Below are 17,706 nucleotides of genomic sequence, written 5' to 3'. Positions count from 1 at the left end.
AAAGAGTCATTAGCACAGCCCTCTCCTCCCCTCCTCCCAGAATTCAACCCTGTAGCTCCCAATAGTTAGTGACTGTCACTCCAAGGAGCCCAGAGATGTCACCTTAGCTCAGAACCACAAAAGGGCAATGAAGAGACATAACTGAGCAGGGACAAGGGGAGGGGGGAACAGAGCAATGGACTGGAGCATCCTCTTAATGCTGCAAACCTAGATACACACAGCCCCCCCCCCCCCAATCTTCAGCAAATTCACATCTTTTCAGACTCAAGCAGTTCCCTTTATGTCACGAGGGCAACGCGTGCCCTCAACTAGACAGATGACTAAAAGGCCTTAAAGTTCAAATTAAATTGCAACTGAGCACGAAGGCATGTTATGCTCCCTGTGCTTATTCAAAAGCAGCCAGGCACTGATCCACTGAGTAACCAAACTGCTCCATACCTTCGCGTACACGTATACCTGCTGATATCTGCTCAGGTTAGATTCTGTCTCAGTACCAGCATAGCACTGAGTAAATTAATACTGTTTCCTCTGGACAGTGCAGATGTGTTGCAACTGCCCGGAACAATATTAATCTAAAGTAACCTTCTGCCCCAAATATATCTGACCTGTGAAGAGCCCCAGCAGCAATTGTTTCAGGCCAGTGATCTGTGCCAATTAGCAAGAGAGAAGAGCTAGTAGAGCCACACAGCCTGGGCAGGCATGCAAAAGGTAGACAAGCTGGGGGCAGAGGATAAACAGAAGTTCCCAACGTATTTTGTCACACAAAAAGCCTAAGCTGTTTTAAAAGCTGCCTTTATAATTCACAATTTTTGCCCCATGCAGAGAAAAACAATCTGAAAACAAAACAGCTAGCCATTCTGCATGTAGACAACAAAATCGAAGGTCGATGCTGTTTTTCAAAGAGGCAAGGGAGAAACGCACACAACCTACAGCCGTAGTATTGTAACCACGCTTGGCTCGGCTCTAACAAAGGGTTAATAAAATTTCAAGCTTGGAGAAAAAGACTAACAAGACATCCCCGTGCTCCTGCTGTCATTGTCAGGGCAGCCCTTGGAGGAAATGTCCATATCAATTCGGTTTATCAGATGGACAGCTGATCAACATTAAACAGACTTGCTCTGGGCAGATTGAGCAGAGCTACCTGTTCGGAATAGCAATGAGAGCCCTCTGCTCCCTGCTGCCGAGCTCTGCCATCTCCGACTGCCGCAGATCCCAGGACATATGGGGATCCCTAGTGACGAGCACATAAAGCTGCAGCTAACTCAAGCGACGGCTCATTTCCCCCAGCTGAAAGCAGGCATTAATATCCTGAGGAGTTCAGGCCCGCCTCTGTGACCCCCAACTATTGAAGCAAAACAACGACTGTCCTATTTCTTCATTTAATAAGCTTTTAATGAAGGAAATCAAAATCCCCTCTTTGACTTCAGCATCGCTCTTCATGAAAAGGTTACACAAATACATCAGTGTCATGCTTTCCAAATGCTCAGGATCTGGACGTTTTCATTTCTTTTTCTATAATCCGTTTGTTCTCCAAACGGTATTCATATTATTAGTACTAACGAGAACCATATTAGGCAGATAATCTGCATCTAATTCTGATCTTATACACTGCTCTTCCACCCTCTCTCTCTAGCAAACTAAAAATATAAGAACCAGAGCTACTGCAGAAATCCCAGGCAATAGATTTCTTAACTTTTTTTGTGGTAACCTCCATAATACCAAGGCGCAATAAGAAGTCCACAGTGCTGCTAAGTATACAGGAAGGTTCTTGACATGACTTTGTAAAGGCCAGCATCCAACAACAACAAAAAAAAACCCCCCAAAACCCACTGTAATGAAGCTGCTATTGAACGTCTAAAGCAATACTATATGCAGCTTTCTCGATCTGAAGTACAACCGAGTGATTAAATAATCTTGTACTTGAAGGCAACTAATCCCAAAATACAAAAAATTAACGTTTATGCAATGCTAGACTTTAGAACAACAACATACGACAGAGTACAAAAGCAGAAACAACAGGGCAATGGGATTACGAACTCCTACTGCTTCCACCCTGCTCCTGCTCCAGAGCCCATGTTCACACAACAAAGAAGTGGCTGCCGCAAGAATTACCTACCATAGCAAGGTAGTACTGAGAAAACAGTAAAACACCCAAAGTTCCTAAATGGAAGCAGGCTAAGAATTGGGAAAGCTCTTTCACCTACTTCCATGGCCTTCACCTCCGAAGCAAGAACTCCCTGCAAACCATCACCAAATGCCCCAGAGACCCCACTTACAGGCATCATGTTTTGAGAGATGATACTGTTTTGAGCTCCGCACACGCCCTAATCACCTTTTGTTTCTCCCCTTCCAAAAATCAACCACATGCAGGAAAGGTTGCTCCAAAGAGGATGGTACAGAGGCTTGGACAGTACCTGGGGGACCTTACTAAGAAGTTTTGGTGGGTCACAGTCAAACAGGCACAAGTTTCACTGTTAGGTGCATTATTTAAGCAGAGTTTATTGTGAAACACAGTCCCCTGCTCCCTTCCTCAACTAAGAGAATCACAGAATGGTTGAGGTTGGCAGGGACCTCTGGACATCATCTGGTCCATCCCCGCTGCTCAAGCCAGGCCACCTAGAGACAGTTGCCCAGGACCATGTCCTGGTGGCTTTTTAATATCTCCAAGGATGGAGACTCCACAACCTGTGTTTCTGTAAACAGGACATACTGGCTCATTACCCTTTCAAGCCAACCACTATCTACCACTTCAGTGAATACTTTTTCCCCCCCTCTTCCAGTCTTTGGTAAGATCCTCAGACTTGTTCTTGGCTCTCTTCTTTTGCTCTACTCTTTACTTCATGAAAATCTTAATTCACAGACTCTTCTGGCCTGTGGCGTGTGAAAGGGAGCAGCATGTAAGCTGCCTCTTGCCTTTCTGCTCTTGACTCCTTGTTCCTGCACTTTTAGTACCAGTATACCTAACCTAAATCTCTGTAAAATGCTTGCTATAAAGTATCCCTTAGATTATGAGCTCCTCAAGCTGTAAATGTCATCCTGGAAAGTACAAAGGAAACACTTGACTTCACAAGCAATTAAAAAACTCTTCAGCAAGGTCCATTGGAGCTATATTGACTCTAGGACTGTGAAACACCAGGTTGCAGGAAAATACTAGAAAAATGCAAAAAAATAAGTTAAATAGACAATTAGATCCTGCAACAAGTAAAAGAAGTGCAATTTCTATTCTTCCTCTTTGCTCCCCTCCTCCGATGAAGGCACACAGATCATTGACATTCAAGTACGTTTTGGTGAACTTTGATAAATTACTGAGCAGACTTCAAGAAATATTTATAAGGGTATATATGCCCTTATAAACTACCGCAGGAGCTGCAACATCCTGCTGCTGGGACACCAAAGTAAGGAATGCAGGTTTTGTAGAAACCCCACACTCGTATGGGCACCACATCTATAGAGAAAAATAAAAAACTAACAGAAAAACTTTGCAAATATGCTTCTATCTCAAGAAATGCATTTCACAATTTCATTTTGGATTAACATTTCCTATTTGTATGCCTTGGAGTCTGCCTCATCACAGTTTCACTGTTATTAATGGTCTTATTATGGAGATGAACATCTCATGCAGAATTCAACACAAATTTTAAAGCCTACACAAAACTGTATGAGATGGTAAGAGGGATTTGCAAAATATTGAAACAAAATCCTGTGGAAACAAAATAGGTTTTGATAGTAAATTTCCTATGCAACTTTTTAAAATTAATTTTGCAGTGTTCCTTCCTGGCATCCTGAATACCCTCTTTGTTGTTTGTGTTATCTTTAAGGACTTGCAGCTATGAAACATTAGCCAGTACAATCTCTTTAAGAGTTCCTGAAAGTGACTTCAGTCCCTAATTTCAAGTCCTACTCTAAAAAGAAATAATAGCATTTTACAAAACACATGATAAAATAGAAACATTAAATAGCACAACTGTATTGCCGCGAACAAAAGAGTACTTCAGCTTAAATACTCCTCTGCAGTATTTGCGATGGAAACTCGAGCTCTCAGTAACAGCAAGAAAGCTTGAGTCAGTTTACCTTTCATTATCAGCTAGCCATTAGAACTACACTGGCCCTCTCAAAGGATGATAGGTTATTCAAAGAACCATTTAATAATTTAAAATGTTAATAGTAGGCATAATATTTCACCAAAATAGACCAAAGATTTAAATTAGCCACCAAAAATCCATATTCTAAAATTTTCAGCAGTGGAAGCAACTGCAATGAACAAAGACAATGGAATTGATAGATCAAAAATTCTGTAAGAACTCTTATCATTGAACCTTTGAATTAAAGCAACTAACAGTATACACCCAAGATTTGAACATTTTCTCTGTGATTGTCAATCCAATAGTTTCCCTTCAATAAACAAGGGATTAATTTGGATGAAAAGCCTTACATGTAGATTTTTAAAAAAATAAATACATAAAAAAATACCAGCATCCATTCCATTTTAGTGACAACTATGACAATCTATATATAACTATGAATCTGAAAAATGACATAGTTCTTTAGTGGAAAATTACATATAAAAAACCATTAATTAAAGAATTAAAGTCATAATCTTAAGCGCTAACAATGTATTTGGGCAGAACTTGGTATCTGATTTCACTTTTTTTCTGTGACCAATGAACAGAAAGAAAAAATTTGTAAAGACAAGAAGGTGCATACACTAAATTCAGTTTGATCCTGTATGCTCTAGTCATTGTGCTGCACCAAGACAACCCACTTAGTTACACAGCAGGAAAGGGCAGCGACTTTTACAGTTCTTTTTTCCATTCACCTGTCAAAGTCAATGCCGTGGTTAATAAAACCACTATTAAAGGAACAACGTATAGTGAGTAATAAACAGCATCATGGTGATGGGAAGCCTCATTCTCATCTTCTGTGTATAGCCTCTTTTACAAGAAATTAAAGGGCGGGGGGAGGTGTTTAAACCAGTCAACATGTATGGCAGGTGCTGCGGTTTCACTAACAGGAAAAATGTTCAGGATAAAGCAGCAGACTTAAGCACAGCACCAAATATTCATTGCATGACCATGACTCATGTGTCTGTTATCCAGCAGAAAATATCTACCCACTGTTATCCTTTAACAAGGTCAGAGACTAAGACTTCTGTGGTTCCTCCTATCTTGGTCGCTAAGCTACTGTAGTGGCATCTTCCACCTGAGGGATAAATGAAGTTGAAACACATCACTTTGACGAAGTTTACCAAGTATGCTGTTTAATTGCATTCCTCTCAATCAATTTGTTTTTAAACTGGCTACATATCTTACCTCTTTCATCTCCTTCCCTTCCTAGCATCACAAATTTTTTGAAGTAAAACTTCTACCTATCCTCCTTCGTGTATTCTTCCTTCTTTAATCCTGAAAAGATCTTACGCTTTCATACTGTATCTCCCCCCCCCGAATATTGCTTAATTTCTTTTCCCCTTGATTTGTGTCAGTAAGCTCTTCCCTCAGCCCATTATGGGATTTGACAATGTTTTCTGAATTTCTGTGGGCAGATGTTCACTTGAATTCAGCAAGCCAGTTTCCCTTAGCATTGTGGGTGGTCGGCAGGGGCGGAGAGGGGCACTTAAAGTCAGGCTCCTGTTCCTTTTCTTAATGCAGGAATTATGAAGAAGGGTTTTGGCAGTCTTGACTTCCCTGATAATTAATTTAGGTCTACCACAGAACAACCAATTCCCGCTTTGTACTCCAGACAGCAACATGAAAGTTAACCAACTTGCATTAGTTTCCAACTAGTGCCACTGATGTGCAAAGACGGCCACCACCGTGTCACTACAGTGTACCTAGGAGCCCTCAAGCCTTGGAGCCAGCTGCCTGCACCGGACTGCAAGCAATCCACATTTGCATCATCATCTCCCAGCAAAATTAAGCCCTAACCAGTGAACTTCAGAGTAGGCTCTGTCTGGCTTACTCCTATATTTGGCATGAGTGGCCAGCAAAGTAATAGTGACCACAACCTACAGCACAGCACATTTTTCTTGTGCTGGATGGCATCATCACGGCAATTCCCCTTTCAAATTGCACAGGCTAAAAGAAAAATATTCCCAGCCTGGAAGCAAAAGCAGCAAAAGCAGGTGAGACAATCTAGACAAAGATCTGGTAAGAATCACTATGTCAAGTTCAGTTTAAAAAGAGAAAGTGTTAATCAGAGAAGCCAGCAGAAAAATACCACCAGAATCAATAAGTCAAACTGATGTTTTCCAGGACTTGGAGGCAGACATGCAGGCTGGGCCCAATAAAGAAGAGAACATCAAGAGGAAGCCTGCACAGTAAGAAGTATCTAACTGTTGTAAGACCCAGAAAACCAGTGACAATCCAGCTGTATGAACAGATGAGGAGCAGGCGGGCTGGGCTGACAAGGTAAGAAAAAAGCCAGATACACTCGCTGTAAAGACAAATCTTGTCACATTAGGACTTCAATAGCGAGCAGGATGCAAAGGACATTCTGCAAGGGACAGGTGTTAAAAGAACATTTGCATTGCTCAGATATGAGACGTGGTGGCAAGCCTAGGTATGTTTTTTAAGTGCCATAGACAATGACATGAGAAACTTAAATAGCTTTGCATCTTATTTCAGTTATTACAGATTTCATAAGCACTAGAAAGTGTTAAAAAGGGAGACATCAATTACTCTTCCTTTTCTCAGAGACCCTTTCTACACTGCTAGAGAAGAAAAGTAGACTCTAGACATGAGCTGGTACTACGTAAGTATTGTTAAAAAAAAGTGGCTTTAGAGTTTAGGTTTTATATGGTGTGTTTGTTTGTTTGTTTGTTGTTGTTTTTGTTGGTTTTTTTTTTCCTTAAAGAAGGGCTGGCTACCTTAGCCTAACTAATCAACCAAAGAAAAAAACAAACATCTGAAGATGTAAAGAAAAAATTACTAAGATATCTGGAAAAAGATTTCTTGGATTACTTGAACACTGATGGTAAAAAAATCTGTAATAAAAATTAGAGCTACTCATTTATGAGTATATTGTCAAATTCATTAAAATTTGACATTATTAAAATCACATACTATAATTCCCATCTTAAAATCACTGACTATCCCTATGGGAGGATTCACATTTCCAAAATGAAGTAAAGCTGTCAAATGCAATATTGTCTTTTTATAAGGCAATTATGAAGACTTAAACTCCTAATAAATAAAAGGCAAGCTGAAATTCTAGTTGGTGCCCACTATAGATCATATTAACAGCTATGTAGACCATACCAAACACTACATCAAGTCATAACAAGAGCTAAGATGTTTACTTCTCTAAAGACCTACTTCTCATTTAGTAAATAATGATGCAGATATTACATGAGAATACTGAATACTCTGAATAATGTATATTGGCAATATAACATATCGTCACTAGCTTGAATTTCTAAAAGGAAATTTCCTAGGTCAAGAAATGTCGCATTCAACTTGAATTCTCTATTAAAAATTTAATTTGCTACAAAAAGTTCATATCAGAACTAAGAGTTTAGGTACAAGTGAATGTGATCAATACACTTGTTATATGAAAACAATATACTCAAAACCAGTATACAAACATTCTTTACAAATATGACATACGATATTCGGAAGCATGTAATATTATACATAAGTGATATTTTCAAGGATAAAACAAGCTGAATCAGTTAGATAAACAGAAAAATGTGAATACTTTTTGGAAACTATTCAAGAATATTTTGCTGTATGACCAAAAAGCCACAATTCCCCAGTTAAAAAGACTAAGCTGATTAAAAACAAAACAAAAAGCCCAAAAATTGTGGCTTAGACAAAGCCAAACCAGCTATAATTCCTTCCCTCTCTAGCTCAAACTGGAAAACTGATAGCAACAAATGCAAATCAGAGAAACTAGGCAAGGAAGAAAACTGATAAAGGAATGAACAAGAAAATGCAGAAATGGACAGGGAGCTGGGCAAAGGCAATTTAAAAAGGATATACTAAAAAACCCTCAAAGCCAAGATGAATTTTAAGAACTGCGTTGGTGCATTAGGTAAGGTTGGGCAGAAACGTAACAACATAAGGGCAAGGGATTTTAGAAAACCTGTTATATTTTTTAGCAATATATTTACAAAATCAGATATAAATATCTTCTAGCCCATAATAATGCTCATGAACAGCAGCAGGGGTTAAGATTTTACAGTTAGTAGGTCCAGAGAACTTGCACTCAGGAGAGAAGGCAACAGAAAAGGAATGACATAGCTGATAAACAGCAAAGAGAACAAATCATCCTCAACAGAGAGTCAACTGAGCTGGTTCAATATGCTTTACTCAAGTAAAAATATGCATTGCAAAAAAAGATCGATCAAAAGATCTCAGCTAGAATTACAAAAAGCAGACCATATACATACAGGACTAGGGACTCTTTGGGGAAGAAAACACTCAAGGTTTGGAAAAGGGTGGAAGGGGGGTGAAGGAACAGATCATCCCAGATAACCAGCTAAGATACCACTGTGGTCAAAAAGGCTAATAAGACCAACTGATGATTAAGGGAAGAATACTAGCAAAAGTAGTGTTTCTGTCAACCCTGGGTTTCTGATGCCAGTAAAAATCATTACTGGGAAACTTCATTCAGGAAGAATTTGGGAAACCAGGAAAAAGTTGAGAAGAGTCATACTAACAATCAGAGTAAGGAAAACAGATTTAGTTTCTCAATTTGTCTATTTAATGTAAGGAGAAGACCGATACTGCATCTGTAGATTGACTTGGTCACAGCATTTAAAGAAAGTTTAACTATCTACACTACAGAAAACAAATTCAAGAGAAGAAAATACTCAGATTATAAAGCAAAGATAAAATAAGATCCAGTAGCTTCAACCTAAGCAAATCCAGAGAAGAGTAAGGTGAAGGCACTTTCCAAAAATCTATTACAAAGAGCAATGAGGGACTCTCCAACAATGGCACAATTGAAGGTAACACCTGATGAAATCCCATTTAAGGACAAGTATTAAAGCTGATTAAAGTTGGGGAAATCCTGTGGCCTGTTTTGTAATGCAAACCAATCTGACTATCGAAACGATGTCTCTTAATTATTCATGTATTCACGAACCATAAAGCCAAGGGAAGGAAACTTTTCAGAAAATAAACAAAAGACAACTTAGATTTGGCAGCAGATCATGTTGGTCCCTGTATCTGAAAACTTAATATTGGCCAGATGCCCATTTTCTTTTAAGGGGGTATAGATGCTTTCAGCAATGGGATTTCCAAATGCATTTACTTCAGCCACCTTATTCAGGAGAAACATCAAAAACAGAGCCACTTTGCCCACTACAGTTACCTCCCATTCTCAGCACAGGAGCATCCAAAGCCACCAGCAGGCTGGGAACCTGTTCTATTACCACAGGTATATTAATTCTATCTTACAGCACATAGAGAATAAACATTTCAAAATTCATTTTAGGCAAGTTCTGCAAGAAGAAACAACCTACGTTCGGGATTCATGTCTGTCTGCACACATTTAGGTATCCACATTGGTGATACAATGTATTTGGCGCTATACTAACCTGGGAATACATACAAGTATTCCCACAAAGAACAGAAGATAAAGAAAAACAGAGATCATCTACAAAATTGTTTTATGTATATAAGGGTGTGTATTTTACCTAAGTATACATATTTTCTTTAATTATAGTTTTCCATATAAACATGAGGGGGTTCTAGCCATGCAAGTCATATTTATTAAAGGCAGCATGTCAAATAAGAGTTGACAATTACAGGCTATATCAATACACATTATGCCAGATGGTAATGAGCCATACACAAAGGGCCAGCCATCCAAAATAATCACACCATTTTCCACAGAAATGTTGAAGAGGTTATGGTTTATTACACAGTGCTCATTAGATATACAGTGGCAGCATTAGCAATTTTTCCTTCATTTGTGTCTCATTTAAGACTCTGCCCCCACAAGCCCATTCAAATTAGTACACAAGGTTAAAATCATTATGGTCAGAGGGAAAAAAAAATTAAGTTGTATTTTTATTTTACAGTAATGGTGGATCAAAGGTCTCTGGAATCTATTATTCTCTCACCTATTATCTAACACAGGATACTAAAAAGAATGAAATTCACTGTCATTTGCCATGAAGAAAGATAGCCTATTTTAAAAGAGCAAACTCTGTGTTATGTGGGTGAAAAGATGTAACGGGGCAAATGTGAAAATTTGTCAGCACAAGCAAGGATACATTTATTGCTTAAAGACACGCCAGTGTCCCCCAAACTCCAAGTAACAGCGAGCATTTGGAAGTCAAAAAACTGTGAGAGAGAGGGACGACTCGAGCACTGGACGCGCCACCTAACAACACGACTGCAGAGAACCAGCTTGTCAGTCCAAGCTCCTCTTTTGACGCATGCAGAGCATCTCTTGGAAATCTGGGTCTCGCATCAGGCAGCCACCCGGCTCACAAGGCCAGGGTATCCTTAAACCTCCTTCCTCGGCCACTCCTGCTGAGCTATTCTGCCGTTACACAAAATGTTGAATTATTCATTCAGCCAGATGGCAAAAGAGTGGAAAAAAAAGTCAGTCAGTCTCCAGGAGAGTACAGGAGAGAAAGGTGGGACACCTGGACTCCAGTTCCTGCTCCACAAAGTTACTGGGAAGGAAACATTACACACTCAGGTATTCCTGACCTAGGTGTCCTATATCCCTGTGTGAAGAAGATTTTTCTGAAAATTCAGACAGAGGAGTACTGGCGATTTGCATCCTTTCAAATACTTGAGGGAGCCAAACCCAGACTTCCTGCATCCTCAGCAAATGCTCAGTCAGTGGCTAAAGAACATGGAACAATGTTAACAGCACACCTCCAGTTTGGGAATCCCACCCAGGTAATTTCCTAGTTAAACTAGCCAACAAATCTTACCTGTGTTTTGCAATTGTTTGAAAAATAAAAAGCATGTTTTATTTGATAGGGTCTCAAAAAAAAAAAAAGGAAGCTTACAAAATTAAAAAGTACTCCATTAATTCCAGGCAATACAAGTCTATGATAACCAAACAGGTACTCTGATAACTAAATATAGTAAACAGTTTTCTATCAATAATATTTTTGCATCAATTGCATTCTACTACCTGCCATTTGTACAGTTCATTTTATCAGTTCATTTTATCAATTCAGAGTAACTTTAAATTCTCTAATGTTAATTCAAAAATGGAAGACCAGTGGCCAATTCCAAGAAAGCTGAGCGCCAGCAAGTCCACCTCTGTGCAACTGTCAGTGGTCTAGAAAGAACAGAACCACCACCGTTTCCTTAAAACAGCAGTACTACATTTTTAAAAACTGAAGGTACAAATAAGACATTTGAACCTGATGGGGTGGAAGAAGAGCAAGCCAAAAGAAGAGTTTAAAATGGAGCTAGCATAAAGGTCATCTTTTTGGCTTACTAAAGTGAGCAAGTAGCAGGTATTGTAAACAGGAGTCTAAAAAAAGCAAGATAGGAGGTGATCAAAAGCTTTGGCAACTGCTGCTGTAGCACGGCCTTGTAAAAAATGGGATGGTAGGATACACGATGCAAGGAAAGTCAATAAGACTCAAACTGAACAAGGTATGTTGATGAAAAAAATCAAAAGATTAGGTATGAACTAAAGGATTAATTTGTGGATTGGATGACAGTGCTGTCACCAAAGCAGAAATCAAAAGGAACACAGTGATGAAGAAAAATCACATATTTTGTTACGGAAATGACCAAGATTCCTTCCCTTATGATGGCAGCATGTGTCAGCCAGACTGCTTATGGAATGGCTAGGCACCACCCAGGACACCCATCCATCAAGGATTACCCAGATTTGCTCTATAGGCCCTCAACAAGACGTATCCTTCAACTATATCTCAGGCATCTATTCCATAACAGATTTCACATGATGGTTTAAAAATTGTTTTGACTATTCTGTGTTTTATTTAACCAAAATATTTAAATATTTGCACTAAAAGCAACTGCAAGGATATGAAGGGAAATAAAAGGTCTCACTTGCAGGTAAATGGAATAAACAGGCTACTAACAATTAATTTTAAGACCATACTTTCTCTTACCTTATATTAGTTGTTTCTCAGCCCTCCAAGACTTTGAAGCATGGCTATCATTTTATTTGCAATGACTAAGGGAGACGGTTTGAACCAACATAACAGAAATCCCCGTTCCTGTGTACTGTCAACTATGCAGAGACCGCCAGCGTGACTTACCACTCCAAGTGTTTCTCTAAAGAGTTTGTCTATAATTGCATTCAATGTTGCTGAAAGTTAAGGTGCAGTAACCTTGACATTAAAGCTCTGCTACTAATGACACTTGAAATACATGGAACCTTTTTATGTGAGAGAAAAGAAGGTAACCTTTTTTATGCAGTGAAGAACGAACACCTGATAAATGAGCAGTCCTGTTAAGAGAATAGGTTGTTCATATGTCTAACTGCACAGGAAAAAGGCATTTAAAAATAAAATGTGAATCACCAGAATACAGTGTACCAGATAGGGTTGGGGTTTCTTTTATATATAAAAATTTATATATTTTTTTTATCATGCTTATATAAAACATACCCTATATTCTGAAATACCAATAAATATCCAACTCACAGGGCGGGGGGGGGGGGGGGGGGGGGGCGGGGATAATCAAAACATACACTGCTTGCACAACCGCAGATACCTCATACTATCAAGGAAATCTGTCCTATTCTGAACAGCTGTAACCACATTTATGTTAGTCAGCAATTAAAAGTATGGTTATCACACCTGCTCTCCTCTCCCTCCTGAACTTTCAATGTTCAGGACTGGATAGGGACATTAATACCATATATTAAAATGGTTTATTATAGGAACTTTTTTGCTTTTCACAAAGCAGAAGTATGCAGCAGATGGATATTGCCTGCCATGTACAAGGAACGAGACTAAGAGCTAAAGGGAGACGGCAGACTTCTCGGAGACCTTGTCCCTTACACCAGGTGTGTTGACAGAATTGCCAGCAGGGAAAGGATAATAAACCTTTTGGAGCAAGGCAGCGACTGCTGCTTCTGGGACCATATCAGCATAGTAACAAGCATTTGGTGCTGTTGATGTCCGCAAAGTTTTATCATTATTATTAGTATACATTTTATGCAAATCAAGTATCGTGTGATATTGAGAAAATGTGTCTTTTGATAAAAAAAACCCTATCTACCATTATACCATTGGCATAATTTCCATCTATTTTTACCTTACTTACAGCAGTTCTATAGGGTATCTCAAAATCTCATGCTTTCATTTTTCAGTCCTTTCATCCCAGAATGATTCAATCTACACAGATTGATATAAGGGATAAAATGACATCAACCAATTCAAGCAACATTAACCCCAAGTGAGTGATGGTGGAGCGACAGCTATACGCTAATAAACCACCTTCAAGAACAAACTTAATTTCTGCAGAATTCCTACCCGAGTCCACAAAATAGGATCATTTATTGATGGCAGCCACTGCTGTAGTTTTGCTAAAATTCAGTTTGCTGACTGGAACAGCACATGAATTTAGCTGAACTTTTTGTACTGGTTTTGTTGCATGGGTATCAGAAGCCAGAATGAAATTTCAGCTATAAGAGACTGAAGTAAGCTTTCCACAGAACACTGTTTTGGTGAAACATAACAATTATGAGAAGGAAATCAGAAATACTGTACAGTATCTGAAACTTTCTTATGCTTCTTCCCTTTCTGGAAATATTAGATGAATAATTTGTTTGGCTGCATCTTCTTTCCACAAAAATTTACACAAATTTGGCCAAGTCTTTGGAAAAATTAAAAACTACAATTGCAAATACTTCAATGGATTTCAAGTGTTGGGCAATCAAGCTCCCAAAATCTCATGTGCACTGAACATGCTCCATAATCACACTGTCAGTGCTGATCAGAAGTTTTCAATTGCTGCAAACCCTAGAAAAAAACATGTTTCCAATTTCTTTGGGTACCTAAGCACCGTCTCAAACACAACATGGTTAGAAAACCATGTTGTATTCATGTTCTTGAAATCTTTATCACTAATTCTCCAACTCCTTATTCCTCTTTTCAAATCACTGATCACTGTCATCATACATATTTCTAGTAACTTAAACTCAGAATGCAACCATTATCTCCAAATCCGGATTTGCTAGTCTTGCAATCCATCCATACCTAAAACCTTTTATTAACTTAAGTAACAATTTAACTTTCCTCTTAATCTAACAGTCAAGGCACAACATAACAAGGACTAATATTCTCCATTTCAATCTACTGAAATACCATCTCATGCCCATTGAAAATGTTTCTGCAAAGATGATTAATTTTTATTAATGAGTCATTTCCATCAGGTTAATTCTTGCTTTTGTTCCTTAGTAATTTCTCTTCCACTACTGCATCAAATAGAAAACCACTTTGCTTGTGACGATGAAGATCTACTATATGAAGATGTCAGCATGCACTTTTATTTCACAGTCAGCGTCTACTTAAAAGGGAATCAGTCAAAAAATTTGTTTCTCCCAATCCAGCTGTCAGACCCTGTAGAAAATTCAGTTTCTGAAATAAGGAATTTTTTATTTGACATTCTTTTCCAGAATTCAACTTAGAACACTTTCTCCCCACTTCCAAAAAGAAAACAAACCAACACAACAACAACAAAACCCCACACAAAAGGTTCTTAGGCAATCTTCTCTTGCCTCTGTTCTTCCTGTTTTTCATGACAAAGAAAATTTATTACCATGAACAATCCTGGCTACAGCACTACAATAAGTGGTAACTTCTCTCTCTTTCCTTGTATTTTCCTTATCTACCTGCTATCTGTATGCACTCACATGCCCACCTTCATATTGGAATATATTACAAATAACCAAGCTTCTCTGTCCAGCAACACAATACCCTGTCTACACCACCCGCAATAATATGCTGCTTTTTTTTTTTTTTAATTATTGTTTGCTTTAGAAGCATCTCAGAGCTGTAAAATTCCACACGAAAACCTACTGAAAGTTAAAGGCCAGATACCAGTGAAGTGATAACAAATATTCATTCACTTAATGTATAATGTGATCAGGGTCCAGAACATGCTGTTATTTCAAGTGGAAGAGAATGTATGTTGTATAGTCTTTATACAGTCTCATGAACTCTAAGCAAAAAAGGATACCTTCTGAACTAGGAGGGCACCATTTATTAGCAGTCAGGCCCACTCTTATTCATACTCAAAACCCCAAAACTGTTACCACTACAGAAACAACATATTCCCCATACATATCCAAATATGCCAAAGATCAGTATATATTTTTATAAACATATACTTGTGGAGTACAATAAAGACCACCTCCTCAACTCCACCCCAGCAGATGAAAAATTTTGTAATATCTTCAGTTACATTATATCAGAGTACTAAGTCATATTAAGAAAATAAATTAATTGCTACAGTACACCTTGTAATACTTAACTTCATACTGCTACAATTTTCCGAGTATTGCAGAAATTTGTATTGAAACAGCGTAATCGCATTGTAAAATTTGTCAAGGGAGAAGTTAATAGGTTGTGCTTGGGAAGAGGACAGCTGGTACTTCAACAGATGGGAAAGCATAGGAGATATTTTGGGACTGCAGGACAAATAAATTACATAGATACAGTTACTTAAGAACTTGCTGTGAAGCAATTGGTCATATTGACATCATAGTTCTGAGGGATAAGCAGTCCCCAGAGCTTTTGTGTGCTTTCATGACAGCACTGGATTGTGCTTAGGCGATGGTTGGAAATTTCTCTTCACAAATACTATTTTATCTTTTTTTTAAAGAAAATGTGGAAGTTCTCAAGCAGAAATTTGTTGCAAGGGAAAGATTTTACAGCAACCAGCAAAGGACAGCTCTGGCGAAGTGCTCTGGTGCGTGGAGATACCATGCGCCAGGAAGACTGTGCGAGGTCTTGCTACCCACAGGTCATCTGGCCTTTCTTTGAAAAGGTCCCACGTGGGTGAAGGCAGGACTTTGTTGCTCCCACAGCTGCTCCTGACCCACTGCAGAATTTCATCAGTGCTGCTCTGGTTTTGTATGCTGTGCTGCACATCGTGGCAGTCCAGTACTCACTTCACAAGCAGTGGGAGGAGGAAGGTCCAGGAAAAGGGTGGGCTGGACAGACAGACAAGACAGCAGGCAGCGTTATGGTTTCTCCAAGGTAAGCCATCCCTACTGTGCTTTCTATGATACTGAAAAATTACTTCCTTTTTAAAAAAAGAAACAAAACCCCTTTGTAACATACATAGAGTATACCTTGCTCAGCTGTCTAGTGCTAAACAGATTTATTTTGAACAAGATTTGCCATATCTCTGCACAGTCTTTGATTAGCTTTAATGCACTGTCTTTTGATTTATTCTACAGCATAAGGAGAGGACCTTTTTTTATTCACACATAATTGCTGTATTTGCACATGCTGTGTATGCTAAAAACAATAAAAAGTTGATGAAGAAAAGTACTGGTTATAATGAATTAGTAATATTGTTAGATTTGTATTTGGAGTTGATTTTTATTGTTGTGTGTAGAAGATGATCAATAGGAATATGTAATCAAGTTGTATGTGCTTTTCATCTCCTGAGACTCGTCTTGTAAATGAGATGAATAATCTCACAGGATTTATCCTGGAGAGCAAAAACTAAATAGAATAATTTAGAATAATCGCTTACATTTCCTCTCACTGAAAGCTAAGGGAAAACTACAAAGGATTGGGGAAAAAACCTATACATTTCTTAAAGATTATAAAAGACACACTACTCATATTTTGACATACTTTTCCCATTATCTTTCAAACAAATAATTTTGTCAAGAGCATTGTACTACTTAATGTACTTCGATATTGACTATTTTAGGACCATGCATTTTCTCTACCAGTTAATTAGCTAGGCTTCCAAAGTACATGCAAGTTGGGATACTGCACCTTCACTGAAAGCCAGCCTTCCAGAAGATAGGAATAAGTACAGTTAGTCCCAAAGGAAATCATTTTTATGATAAAGAGTCCTAATGTGTCCCAGTAAAGGTGAGGATTGATTGTTATGGCCTATTGTTACTATAATTAGAAGTCAAACACCAATTAGCAGTTCCATTAATAAGATTAATCTCTGCAATATCTGCAGCTGAGACCCAGGGCTTGTATGCAATAAGGCAGTGTGAATTTAAAGTGCAACAGATATTCTGTACTAAAATTCCCAGTTTGAATACTTTAAACCAGACAAAAGAAAAAAGCTCTGCCTTCTTTGAGTTTTGAGTTCCTACATACACTATTGGTCTTACTAAATCTTTCTCATTACTTGCTTTTTATTTTGTTTAAACATGTTCTATCACGATTTACATCATTGATGGGGATAAGTGCAATGCAGCATGAAGTCTTCCAAACTGTGGTTCAGAGCCACTCCCTCTGCATTGCACCAGGTCAGAGTAAATCTAGTTTATTTTCCTTTACTAGTAAACTCAGACAAACGGTAGTGGAAAAAAACCAAACAACCAAACCCAAAACCAAAAAAACTTCTCACAAATATGGAAGTACTCTTCACATGACAGGAGTCCATGATAAAATCAGGCATCACTTACTTCAAAATATGAAGGTAAGAAACAGACAAATCCAATCTCCCAAGTTAATACGCTATACAGTTCAGAGTACAGAAACTGAAAGAAGGGTGAGGTCTGAAGATGAGGTGAAAAGTCACACACTCATGCTCTTTGTATGTTTAT

General features: G+C 38.4%; 1 protein-coding gene across 3 annotated transcripts in view; it reads right to left on the bottom strand.

Annotated features, from left to right (window-relative positions):
* Window positions 1-17,706, bottom strand: part of PDSS2 (decaprenyl diphosphate synthase subunit 2) — a 122,297-nt gene that overhangs the window by 50,016 nt on the left and 54,575 nt on the right. The window lies entirely within an intron of this gene.

The sequence above is a fragment of the Aquila chrysaetos genome, chromosome 2 (genome assembly GCF_900496995.4).
Source record: "Aquila chrysaetos chrysaetos chromosome 2, bAquChr1.4, whole genome shotgun sequence".
Lineage (NCBI taxonomy): Eukaryota > Metazoa > Chordata > Aves > Accipitriformes > Accipitridae > Aquila > Aquila chrysaetos.
The sequence above is the reverse complement of the archived record's forward strand: the minus strand, read 5'-3'. Positions and strand labels throughout refer to the sequence as shown.